The sequence below is a fragment of the Cydia strobilella genome, chromosome 6 (genome assembly GCF_947568885.1).
Source record: "Cydia strobilella chromosome 6, ilCydStro3.1, whole genome shotgun sequence".
Classification (NCBI taxonomy): domain Eukaryota; kingdom Metazoa; phylum Arthropoda; class Insecta; order Lepidoptera; family Tortricidae; genus Cydia; species Cydia strobilella.
In genome coordinates this window covers 12,825,941-12,838,885 of record NC_086046.1, presented here as the reverse complement: position 1 = coordinate 12,838,885, position 12,945 = coordinate 12,825,941, and the positions used below count along the sequence as shown (strand labels likewise).

Genomic DNA, 12,945 nt, shown 5'->3' with positions numbered 1-12,945 from the left:
TCTTCTATTTAAAATTTTGCTTATTAAATCCCTCGGCTATATCATTAGCTGTTTTATACTAAAATTATACTGCTATGGTATGCAGGACAACGATATGTAATTGAAAATAAATGAAAATAACAAAATAATAACGTAATAAATATAAGAGCCTCGGTAGAGAGTATCATTTCGTTCCATTTAGAGTTGAAACTCTAGGTCCATGGGGTCCCAGCGCGCACAAGTTGTTTGCAGAAATCGCAAGCGTCTGGTTGACGTAACTGGTGACCGAAGAGTTGGCGGCTTCCTCGCACAACGTATCAGCATTGCGATACAGCGAGGAAATGCCGCCAGCATCCTTGGTACAATGCCTCAAGGGCCTATTTTAGATTTAAGCTAGTTATTAATTTCGTTTACGTAGTACCACTGTATATATCTTGTATGTAAATAAAAAATTAATAATACTTAAAAAATGAAAATTAGATATGTTTTCCTGATTTGTTTATATCGATTCAACTTTAACCTTTTAAGGTTTTCCTAAAGTCTACCCTTGCAAATATAGTGTAGTTTCTGAGTTAATTATTTCATGGTATTTGCCTTTGATTAAAACTTGTAAAAAATCAATATAAAAACTGCAATTTTTCATTAGCCCCCTCTCAAGTTTTCAACTTTATTTCAGATTTATTAATAAACAAATAAAATGCACATTACCGGTTGGATCCATAAGGAGTTCGCTTTTTGGCAACCTTATCCTAAGAATTAGAACACAGAGGTGTTTAAACCAATTAAAAAATGCTATTTGTTTAAATAACTGAGGCCAGTCCAACAATATAAGTCTGTTTAAAACAACTTCAGATATAAAATAATATGAAAACCCGCCAAATGTTGATCACAAACGTAGGTGTATATATATATATATATATATATATATATATATACCTACGTTTGTGATCAACATTTGGCGGGTGGGAAGCCTTAATTCATACCATATATGTACCATATACGTTTTACACCATATATGGTATGAATTAAGGCTTTAACGATAAAATAAATAAATAGGTATTCGGTGACAAATTGTTAGTACCAACATTCTCAAACAGCTTTTATTTCCTGCGACTTATGACAGCATCTGCTAATACCTATCAAATTTCCACATTGATTTTCCATGTTGGTTCCCTCGTAAATTTCGAAATGGAACCCCTAATTGTCGAGGTCGATAGGGTAGGATCGGCGGAAGGCCATATGTTACGCTAAACGACATTTAGCGCCTGTGCCGATGCCATTGCCTCAAATTAATGTAACGCGTCGCGTCTCGCTACGCCTACAGTGTTTGAGCGTGAGTAACTAAGGGACATAATCCAATCAGGGACATTAGGGATTGAGTAAAATTTTTAATGTGGCGTAATAAATTAACAACTAATAAGATACCTATATGTTCCCGCTAATAAAAAAATCTTGTATCTTAAAGCTACAAATTATTATTTTTCTAATGTAACAAACATTTTTTGATAATGTGAATATTTTCAGAAATAATCGGTCCGAAAGAGAACAAAATTGTCCCCTCTAACTTTTGAACCATGGGTCCAAAAATATGAAAAAAATCGTAGAAATGGAACTTAAAAAATACATTAAATAAAAACTATAGCGAACATGATCAGTTTAGGAGTTTTTGAGTTTCCCCTTCATAGTAAAAAGACGTATGAGACGTATCTAAGCCGTCAAACGTTATTACGATATTAAATCCCGGGTTTTTACAGTTATTTGGCATTATTCATGTAAATAAAGTAAAATGTAAGATAGAAGTTGCTTATTGTAATCATTCAATTGTTATTTAAATTTAATTTCTCTGAAACATTTTCATGTAATGCCGTTGACTACGAGCATTTCAGAACGATAAGTAAAACATGCAAAAGTAAGAGGCAACCTCGCTGATTTTCGTAGATTCGTACTTTAATTAACAAATCATTTTACAATTGCTGCAGTTTCCTAAAATATGCGTTTTTTTATAAATACTGCAATTTTATGTTTTTCGCTACCTACCGATTATTGTGACCAGACATGCAAAGTCTCCGATTGAAAGTAAGTTCTAAGGAAAAAATCATGGCCATACGTCTATTACTTTAATTAAGTACTGATTATGCGAATTTGTCTTGTCTTTTTGCTTTCCTCCTATTCGATATGAAAACTGTTTAACTCGGGTGAAAGGCACCAAGCATCATATCATCCCTTTTTTATCAATATTTTTTACTAATAGCTCCAGTTTAGCCTATAGTTACGGAAGGGTAACTACGGAACCCTAGACTGAGCATGGCCCGACATGCTCTTGGCCGGTTTTATTTAATATGTTCATGCGAAGTTTCAAAAAAAAAAAGTACCAGTCATACTAACTTTTTAATGTCATACATGGTTCAACGTGATGGGGCAGAAGGAAAAAAAACTTCTCTTTTATTTATACCAAGCATCAATTACTGGTAACTGTCAGTAAGTTACTTCTATGTAATTGACGTAATGTTAACTTCGTTTTTACGATTAAAAAGAACTTGACAGAAGTAAGTATGAGCAAAGATATAGATATACTCTGTAATAATGTATAGAGATATATATATATAGGACTAGCTGTTGCCCGCGACTTCGTACGCGTGGATTTGTAACATTATGCAGCAAAAGACGAAAGTAGGGACGGTTAATCATTTGTTAATATTTATACAACGCATGAATTTTGTCTTTCACAAAGTACGAAGTTTCAAGCCCCTAACTGAAAAAAATTGTTCTCGATATAATCCTTCTCAACACTTAGATTTTCAAGTCCACTATTAAAATAAAATGTTCGCACCCGATGCAAACTTTATTAATACAAACTTTTCAAACACGGTGCAATCAGTTTTCGTCTATTATAATATAATATAATGTTTTACTAAGTTTCATGTTCCCAGCTTAAACGAAAACGAAAACATATAAACTACGTCCCCTTTTTAACCCCCTTAGGGGTTGAACTATTACGAACGTTGAAATAACTTTTTTTTGTAATTTATGTAATATTATGCAATGCCTTTCTAAGAAGTTTCAAAGCATTTGTAATGGATTCAAACTTTCAACCCCTTTTTAATCCTTTTAGGGGATGAATATTTAAAAAAGCTTAAATTGCTTTTCTTGTATTCTAAAAATATGCCTTTATACAAAGACTTCCTCTTTTTTACCACCTTGGGGGATGAATTTTCAAAAATGCTGAAATAAGTTTTCTTCCCTTTTAATTAAATATCTTTCTACGTGTTTCAAGTACCTAGCTTAAAATAAAATTAGGACCCCTACAAATTTTCAACCCCTTTTTAACCCTTTTATGAATTTTTAAAAACGCTGAAATTATTTTTCCTGTATTCTAATAATATGCCTATATACAAAGTTTTAAGTCCCACATTTGATAAATTTTTTGATCTCCATACAAACTTTCAACCTCTTTTTCACCACCCTTGGGGATGAATTTTCAAAAACGCTGAAAGCAGTTTTCTTGTTTTTTAATATTATATCTTTTACCCAAGGTTCGAATTCATAGCTTAAAATAAAACTTGAACCCCATACAAACTTTGGACCTCCATTTCACCCCCTTGGGGGATGAATTTTGAAAAACCCCTTCTTAGTGGATACTAACGAAAACTAACCACTGTGAAAAATTCAGCTCTCTTGGTCCAACGGTTTGGGCTGGGCGTTGATTTAAGTGAGTCAGTCAGTCAGTCAGTCAGTCAGTCAGTCAGTCAGTCAGTCAGTCAGTCAGTCAGTCAGTCAGTCAGTCAGTCAGTCAGTCAGTCAGTCAGTCAGTCAGTCAGGACTTTTACGTTTATATATATAGATAGAGGGGTACTGCCATAGTAAATTTTGCAGTCACAGTAAATTTACTGCCATCTATCGACACACGATTAAAACTAAAAATAAAAATATCAAAAAATGTATATATATATTTATATATATATGTATCTGATTTTTTTATTTGTATTTATTATTTTTATATGATTTTGACCCATGTTCTTTCACTAATATGTGTTAAAATTGTTAAATAACAAACGAAACCGCCAAAGCCAAAGCCGAGAATAGGCCAAAGGTTGGTTTGGTATTGGTGGTAGCGCCATCTGTGCGAGAATCAAATTTTCTTGATTTCCGAGGCACGTTTTTTCCTTAGACTTTATTTATCTTATACAGTTATATAGGTCTTTGCTAATGCTAAAAACTAAGTGTAGCGGAGCACACTAATCTTATAGAACTTTTGAAAAAGTTTTAATTTATTTTATCTGGTTGTTGGGTTATATGTACACACATTACAATTATGAATTTATTATCTTTAATGAAGTATGTAACTTGAGTTATTAATTTGCAGTCTATTGCGGGTCTAGTCAATTAATACTAACAATAAATGGTATTGCTTATAATAAGTAGGATGTATGTATGTATGTATAAACTCTTTATTGTACAAAACACAGAACACAAATATGGCACAGAATAGGCAGTACAAAGGCGAACTTCTCCCTTTAAGGGATTTCTTCCAGTTAACCTTTGAGTAGATGAGAACGTACAATAAACTAGAGGAAAGTCGATAAATGTATAAAAAGAGGGCGAATATAAATAAAATAAGATAAAAATTTGAAGCAACAGTATAACAAATATATATATATAATACCTACGTTATATATATAATAAATATATATCTATAGTCACAAACAGTTAATTCTGGTCCGATAGCCACAGTTTCTTTAACTGCCCCTTAAGATTAATAATAAATTGCTTACGAAAAACAATCACTCATAATCTCGGTGTTAATACGGACCACTGGGTTTCGTTGCAAATGGACCATAATAATTCGGTTAAAATGAGTTGCAGATTTATTCAACACCGAAACATTGTTTATTAGAAATTCTATCTACTCATTTTATGAGAAATGTTAAGTTTATAAAATGCCTACCGTGTACTATTGAATGTATATGAATTGTATGGTGGGTGGCACGTTTAATAATAATTTTAAAAAAGAAAACATAATTACTATATTAAACACGTTCTTATTGATTTTTTTAAATTTTTATGTGGCATAGCTTTTTCGGAAAACATACATAGAGTCCTACAGGTGTATACTATATTCGACATAATAAAGAGCAATTGAAACGTGTCACATTATTTGGATTTTTTATTTAAATAGATCCGTATTCATCTCTTTTAGGCACAAATTGTATGTACCTAAGTATTAAATGTTTATTATTAATTTAAAGAAACTACACTAATGTGATCGATTAAACACTCGTGTGATCTCACTTCGTTCGTTTCATAAACCTACACTAGTATTTTAATGCCTTTCATTATGTATCAGTCACTTAAAACTACTATTAAATCTTTCTTATCGTTTGACGTATGTTGAACAAACATATTGTAGGAAATTAATATTTGGGCAATAATTAGGTAATACACGTTACCCATAGAATAAACCAAGAAATTAAAGTAAATACTAATAGAAACATGCATATCATCTAGTAGAATCCATGTAAGCAAACATTCGTAATCCTAGGACTCCTTAGGAGTCACGTAATACTCTTCTCACTATCGTGTTACGAGCAATGAGTGCATATTATCGGAATCGGATACCAACTTTACGAGTAATACTATAATACCTGTCACATATCAATAGTTAATTATAATAATTAGGTTGCGTGCTCATAAAATATATTTTTCTACTCCAGCACTATTATTTGTAGATTAAATGACTACCAGTGAGATCGAAATCAACTTCATAAGAAGCGCGGCGCGCGGGGCCCCGGCGCAGTGTTATAATAAGGATCCTAACATTACAGCAGTGTTTTTATTCTGACTTCTAGGTAAAGATCTACAAACCAATATTACTACTATTTCTAATTCTAGGTGTTTGCCGCTGTCTTAGAAAAATATTGTGTGCAACGTAATGTACATAATTAGGTCTAAAAATTCACGGGCCTGTCTTTACAAAACTCAACTTCGTTACGTTTTGTAACCTTGGCCCTTGAATTTTAACAACCCTTGTTATGTACCTGTTGCACAAAATACTAATTGTTGAGTATCTAAAAAGTGGTTGTAAACTTTAATAATCCGCTAATAACTATAACTTGTATACCGTACCTAGCTATATTGTGGTATGGGATGTCTCGGTGTGGGCAAGTCTGGTGGGGCGGCTACTACAACTGCACTACAGTCCGTGGGCGGGAGACGGGCCGTTTACCTCAGCTGTCCTTTCGTCTACTCGGCCTTAATACCGGTAAAGTCACGTAAATATTTGTTTATTACAAAAAAGTAGAAGTAGAAGTGAAGAGAAATAAGTGTTGCACCGATTTTTAACAGTTGTTAGTTATTTGGTGATCGCGAGGAGAAATGTTTGCGGGTTGTTTTCGAGCGGCGGGCGCGATGCGAGGCGCGTCCACCGCGCTCAGCGCGGCGCAACAGATACAGAGAGTAGGGCTCCCGCCGCCGCCGCCGCCCGGGTGCTGCGCTGCTCCGGCGGCGCGCGCCATGGCCCCCCGCGCCGGCTCTGACGTCACCACGTGAACCTTCCCGAAATCCACGATCGCGGCAAAATGAGATCGTTTCTAATGCAACGGGTAATCTTTCCAAAGGTAAATATAAATACCTACTTCATCTCAATGCGGCGCGACATGAGCATGAGCACGGCTCCATAGAGTAGGTGAATCTACCAGCGAATTAAGCTCCCGTGGCGAAGTACGTACACAAGACATAAAATTAGCATACTTTACAGGTATTCATTATAAAAAAAATACTGCGTATAAAGTGCTTATACAATACGCACGCACCTTTAAATTGAATAACACAAAGTTCTAATCTGTAATGTTCCTACCAACATTAATCTAATTCCTAGTATCTCGATCTAAAAATCATAATCTAATCAACTAAAGTGGTCCTTAGTCCCTACTCAATAAAGAACGAGCCATGATTAACTTACATGTAGAAGGATCTGCTGATGGTCCCTTCTGAAGTGAGACCCTAAAAGGCTATTCAATTGTGTTTTTTCCGTGCCTCTAGTAAATATGTGCTTTTCTGACAAAATGTTTCTATTTTTTATATTGGCAATTGCACGCCGCAATAGATCTAAATACAAGCAACAAAACCTATCAAATTACAGCGATGAATGCTAGCAGTCGCTATGCAGTCGGTTAGGACTATTTAAAATATGTAGTAGATTATTATTTAAGTAGTTAAAAATTTAATACTTATGTATGTATGTTTAATATTGATACCGCCACTTTAACAAGTTGTTGGGTAGATGCTCACATATGTATATGTAGATAGGTACAGAATAAACCAACTGATGACATGCAGACGAGACATGCAGTTTATCAAGTGTTAAATTTTTGATGGGATGTTCTTTATTTAAAGAACATTATAAACATCTTAGTTTAATCAGACTTATCAAAATGTGTTGCGTCTCTAATTATCCTTTATTTCGCCTTATCTTATTTATATCTTAAATCTACGCGGGATTCACGAGGCAGAAGTGAGCGACACGAACCAAATTAGCTCGTTACTGCTAACAAGAAAGCGTCCGTATCTGGCAAGCTTGAAAAGAGTTTATAATAAATATAAGTAAGTCGGGACAAACAATAGCGAGTGGACGTGTGCTGGTGACGTTTGCAAGTTAGAGCAATCGTCGACTACCTCCCATAGATCTGTATTTGAAAAAGAACAAAACGAATTTATGCCATTAAATCACACCAAATAATATACAGTTTAACATACACAGTTTGTACACAAGCTCCGAGTCTCCGAGAAAGCAATGTCCCCAACGTCGCCGTCCTAGATACCCGGTGAAGACCAGCCCGCTTCCAGACCCAAATCAAACATATAATTTATGATCTGATCAAGGCCCGTCCGAAATGAATAATTGATACAATACTTCTATAAAATATGGACTAGCTTGTAGGTTAGAATAAATATGGATATTGTTAATACAGTCAGCAGCAGAAGTTGCTAAGCGGGCGAGGTGTTCAAATTTACCTTGACGCGCTCTTATTCTCTTAACAATAAAGTCGCGTCAAGATCAGTTTAAACATCTCGCCCGCTTAGCATCTATTGCTGCTGACTGTACATACTTTAAATGTGAATTTAATTTTCACATTTTATAATCTACGTACACAGGAAGGAAACGCGGACGTATTCGAATTGAACAATCGCGATTTCATATCAATTTAGTTGTGGTATTTATAGAAGCTCTAATATGTATTAAGCACAACCCGTCTTACCTGCTCCATCATATGTACATTTTGTGAAAGTTTCCAGAAAGTTGGAAAAGTTATCGGAAATGTCCGGAATTAACAAGAAATAAAGAAAGTTTAAATTTTTCATTGTTGTACCGTATATTTTCCACGTGAAATTTCGCAATTTTGGAAACTTTCTGACAGCACAATGAGTACTTCATCCAGTGGGTTGATGATCTGTGGAGCGCGATAAACAGGCTTTATCAGACGTTTAAGACGAAAAGACGAAGGACCCGCGCGAAATTTCCTTTTCATACAAATGTAGTCCTCATTTTCCTCTCTGGATTTTAACATTGTTGAAAATATTTTGACACACAGAGTTGTATATCACCCACAGCAGCAGCTATGCCCCTACGTTTAATTTTTTTGGATTTTTTAATTATTATAAGAGTTAGGAGAGTTTACATTTTTAAATAAATTTGTATCAAATCTGTTTTTCGCTCCTAATTTTTACATTAATCAAAAAATCGAAAAAAGTCAAACGTAGGGCCATAGCTATGGTTAATATACATCAAATGATGTAAAAATATTTTCTATTATGTCAATATCCAGAGAGGAAAATGGGGACTACGTTTGTATGGAGAAGCGGCCGTCATCTTTCCGCTTAATCCACTTAATATAAGAATTGGTTGCAGCGCTGTGTAGGGACGACTCGTCCTATTGTCGCTCGAGACACATTGCTTCCGACAGCACCCACGCCGCCGCCGGTCGGCACATTTTTTAATCAATCAAATGTATGGCGTTTCTTTATATTGTAGATATACAGTCCCTGTATATACTACCTAATCTACCTATAGCTTTATTTTACAGATACAGTCCGTACTATATTCCGACTAAGTACCTACCTACGGGAGACACGGTAACGGTAACATAAGTCACTGTTTCGGTGATGTATAGTCAGGTGGGGTAAGAGAAACACCGGGGCAAGGGAAACACTTGTGTGGAATCTTCATACTGTTTCTCTTGCCCCAAGCAAAATAAAGTGTTTCACTTACCCAACTTGACATGCGTTATAGGTCAATCGTTTTATTACAGTTTAAGGCAAAGCAAAAAGCATATTATAGAAATAGGTAGGTATTTAATAATTCTAAGAACATTTTGCAGTTCATTTTTTTTTAGTTTATACACATTGAATGCGTCGCGTTCTCACTGGCTGCTTGATAATGATAAATGATAACGGACTAACAATTCAATACGATTCCAATATAATTTCAATAAGTCACATACCTACCCCTATATCCAAAAGAGACACCAAAAATATTGGTATTAACAACTAATGTAGAACTCTTCTTTTTTTTATACCACGTCGGTGGCAATCAAGCATACGGCCCGCCTGATGGTAAGCAGTTACCATAGCCTGTGGACGCCTGCAACACCGGAGATATTACACGCGCGTTGCCGACCCTAACACTCCTCTCCCTCGTTGAGCTCTGGCAACCTTACTTACCGGCAGGAACACAACACTATGAGTAGGGTCTAGTGTTATTTGGCTGCGGTTTTCTGTAAGGTGGAGGTACTTCCCCAGTTGGGCTCTGCTCTAGATCTGGAATGACATCAGCTGTCCTGTGCCCTACCACACAAAGCGAGATGTCATTCACAGTGCCCATACCTCTCTTTTGGACGTAGTTTAAGGACATATCCGGGTCCGGACGCAGTTTAAGAAATACCCGGGTCCGGGTCTTTTACTTGAGGATATACTTTAGGTTGCGCTATTAATACCTAAAATCTGGTAGACCGAGCTTTGCTCGGAAAACATTTAAAAACTCAAAAATGCGCGTTTTCCCAAATATAAGACCTAGTTAGAACGATTTATCGCCCCCGAAAACCCCCATATACAAAATTTCATTCATATGTAAATATACATATATGTATAAATTATTTCACACCATGCATGAAACTAAGCATCAGATATTTATTAGAAATACATATATAGCAGTCAAATGACGGCGCCGTTTGTAAACGGCGGATTCTTACAAAATTCCTGCGACATATATACAGGAATTGCTCGTTTAAAGGCACAGTCAGCAAAACTATTAGCCTAGCAGTCCTGCGTACATTTTTATATGCAAAGGTGCTAAGCTAATCGTTTTGCTGACTGTACATACAATTACAATAACAAAAGGCTACCGAACTTCCGCGCAATAAACATCAATTTGTGAACAGTGAACATCAATTGTAAGGGTGACCCAATTCGTTATATTATTACTTTACAGCAAAAAGGTATACTTATAACTTGCAACAAAATAACTAATATTTTAATATTCCTCCCCATGACGGTACGATGGTGTTTCGGGTATCTGGGAGGCGTGCGCGGAGGCAACACGTAGAAGCCTTTTTGGAACTTTAATAGAGATTGTAGAAAGGGTACACCGAATACTGCCCTTGTTTGTGTCATGGGATGCACGCGGACGCAGTACCCGCTAAGGTGAAAGAACTATTGAGTTAATGGAATCTAAAATGAACTAGATTATAGGGTATTTCAATGTACACATTTAAAATAAATTATTTCACACCATGCATGAAACTAAGCACCAGATAATTATTAGAAAAACATGTTCTATTTAAAAAATCGGATAGAAATATAAAAAGTAGGCGAGTTGATCGTGACGTCATTGTGTAATGTTTCATATTATTAGTTTATAAATTCCATATTAGCAAATCGTTTTGACAGTTCTAAAAAAGAAACTGATTTTACTAGAAGGAGAGTACCCTATTCACCCTATTGGATGAAAGCAAAGAAGTAAATACTGGGCTATGGGATAAAAAACCGGACGTCTGCCATTACTATTAAAAACGGTATGCCATTTTATTTCCGTATTTATGTAGGTATTTCCTATTACAATTGTTAAAGGTAATTTATATAGAACCATTCCCAGGTAAAACTAAATTGACTTTATTATGAAGAAACGTACAATACAGAGTCTCATCACCTATTGGAAAAACATTATAATAACGAATTAGATTCTAGTAAATATCAAGCAAACCTAGGTACCTGGGCCGTGATGCATAATAAACTACAACTAATTTTTACAAGCGGAGCTCCTTTTCTAATTCCACTTATAAGACAAGGAGTTCCGCTTGTAATATTAGTTGTAGTTTAGTATGCAACATTGCTCGCAGAACTGATGGCCGGTGGGGCCGGAAGGTTCTGGAGTGGCGTCCGCGTACCGGAAGACGAACTGCCGGTAGGCCTCCAACGAGATGGAGCGACGACCTGGTGAAGGTCGCGGGAATTCGGTGGATGCGAGCGGCACAGGATCGGTCGGAGTGGCGAGCCTTGGGGGAGGCCTATGTCCAGCAGTGGACGTCTATCGGCTGACATGATGATGATGATGATGATGCAACACGGCCCTGGTTGTAATAAAAACTTCGTTTGATTACTAATGAATAAATAACCTGTAAATAAGTAAACCAGAAGCTGCGCTTAGTAAATCATGAGCCAGTTTCGCGGGAGCCGTTTTCCAAAGGCTTTACAGTGACATAAATATCTTAAAAGGGCCCAGTGGGGTTCTTAAGCTACTTACGCCGAGCCTATCTATAAAGTATTAGGTACTGATGTGGTTTCAGTAATGTATATACAATCCCAAAGTTATTTCGCTCTGCCACAATATATTTGAGTAATGAAAAGGGGTACAGTGGGATCATATTTAAATAAACGGGGCTTATTGACGCCCTTTCTAATTTTATAACTTATTTATTTTCCCCTCACTAGCTCGGAAAGCCGTCTTTTATCCTTTAAAACAAACGGGGAAAAACGCATTTTATCCACTAGTGGGGAAAGTAATTTGACCTTGGATGGAGCGTGTTTAAGTAGCTTGACAGATAACAAAACGTAAAACGCTCATAATAATGGTTCGTTCGATATTAATTATCATTAAATAAATGGTTTGAGAATCTAATAAAAAATACCAAATTTAGCTTTATTTAATAATTTTAAGTCATAAACCTTAAAATTCCATAAGAAACGTTAGATTTTTTATAATGATGTTAAATATAATTCTGAACGCACAAGTTGAGTCGATGCAATTGCAAAACGCATCGTTGACATTTCATACGTCAGAACAGAAATGTCAACATTGTCAACAAAATTTTTACTGTTCTTCTCACCGACTCAGGTAAAAATCAGAATTTCTAGTGTTTTCTGTTATAATATCGTAAAAAAATTAGTGATTCCAGTGATGAAGATGATCTAACGCCTGTGGATGTTGCTGGATGTTACACTTTCCTCGCTATAGTGAGGGGAAAAGTTTTGTGTTACACACGGGTGCAAATGTATTTTACTTCTCGTGTGTTGAAACACTCGCTACGCTCAGGATTCTATTTTAGAACCACTCGCTTCGCTCGTGGTTTAACTATAGAATCCTTTCGCTTGCTCGTGTTTCAATTCCACACTCGCGGGTAAAATACAACTTTGCACCCTTGTATAACAAATAACTATTGCTCTTTTCAATAAAGCGTAATATTATTATTTACTTGTATGTGCCTGAGGCTTTGTCAGCTCATAATATATATTCTTATTATAAATGGTAATGATATTTCGGTATATGTTATGTACATATGTTTGGATATATGTATATACACACACTGTAAAATATGAACGTTAATGTGAATATCCATTTCATATTTCAATGAGATGTGGTTTTTCTCCGCTGACATAGGTTAAAATGTTTTTTCGTCAGTCGGGTTTAAAGCTATA

The 12,945-nt window shown here is 35.7% G+C and overlaps 2 protein-coding genes across 3 annotated transcripts in view; one reads left to right on the top strand and one right to left on the bottom strand.

Moving 5' to 3' along the window:
• Nucleotides 1–6,499, bottom strand: part of LOC134742478 (5-hydroxytryptamine receptor) — a 54,937-nt gene extending 48,438 nt beyond the window's left edge. For both annotated transcript variants that reach the window (XM_063675676.1, XM_063675677.1), the window contains exon 1: nt 6,103–6,499. The gene's annotated coding sequence lies outside the window, so the exon portion shown is untranslated. The remainder of the gene's footprint in view (nt 1–6,102) is intronic.
• Nucleotides 1–12,945, top strand: part of LOC134742439 (speract receptor-like) — a 347,982-nt gene that overhangs the window by 143,435 nt on the left and 191,602 nt on the right. The gene's annotated exons all lie outside the window — the stretch shown is intronic.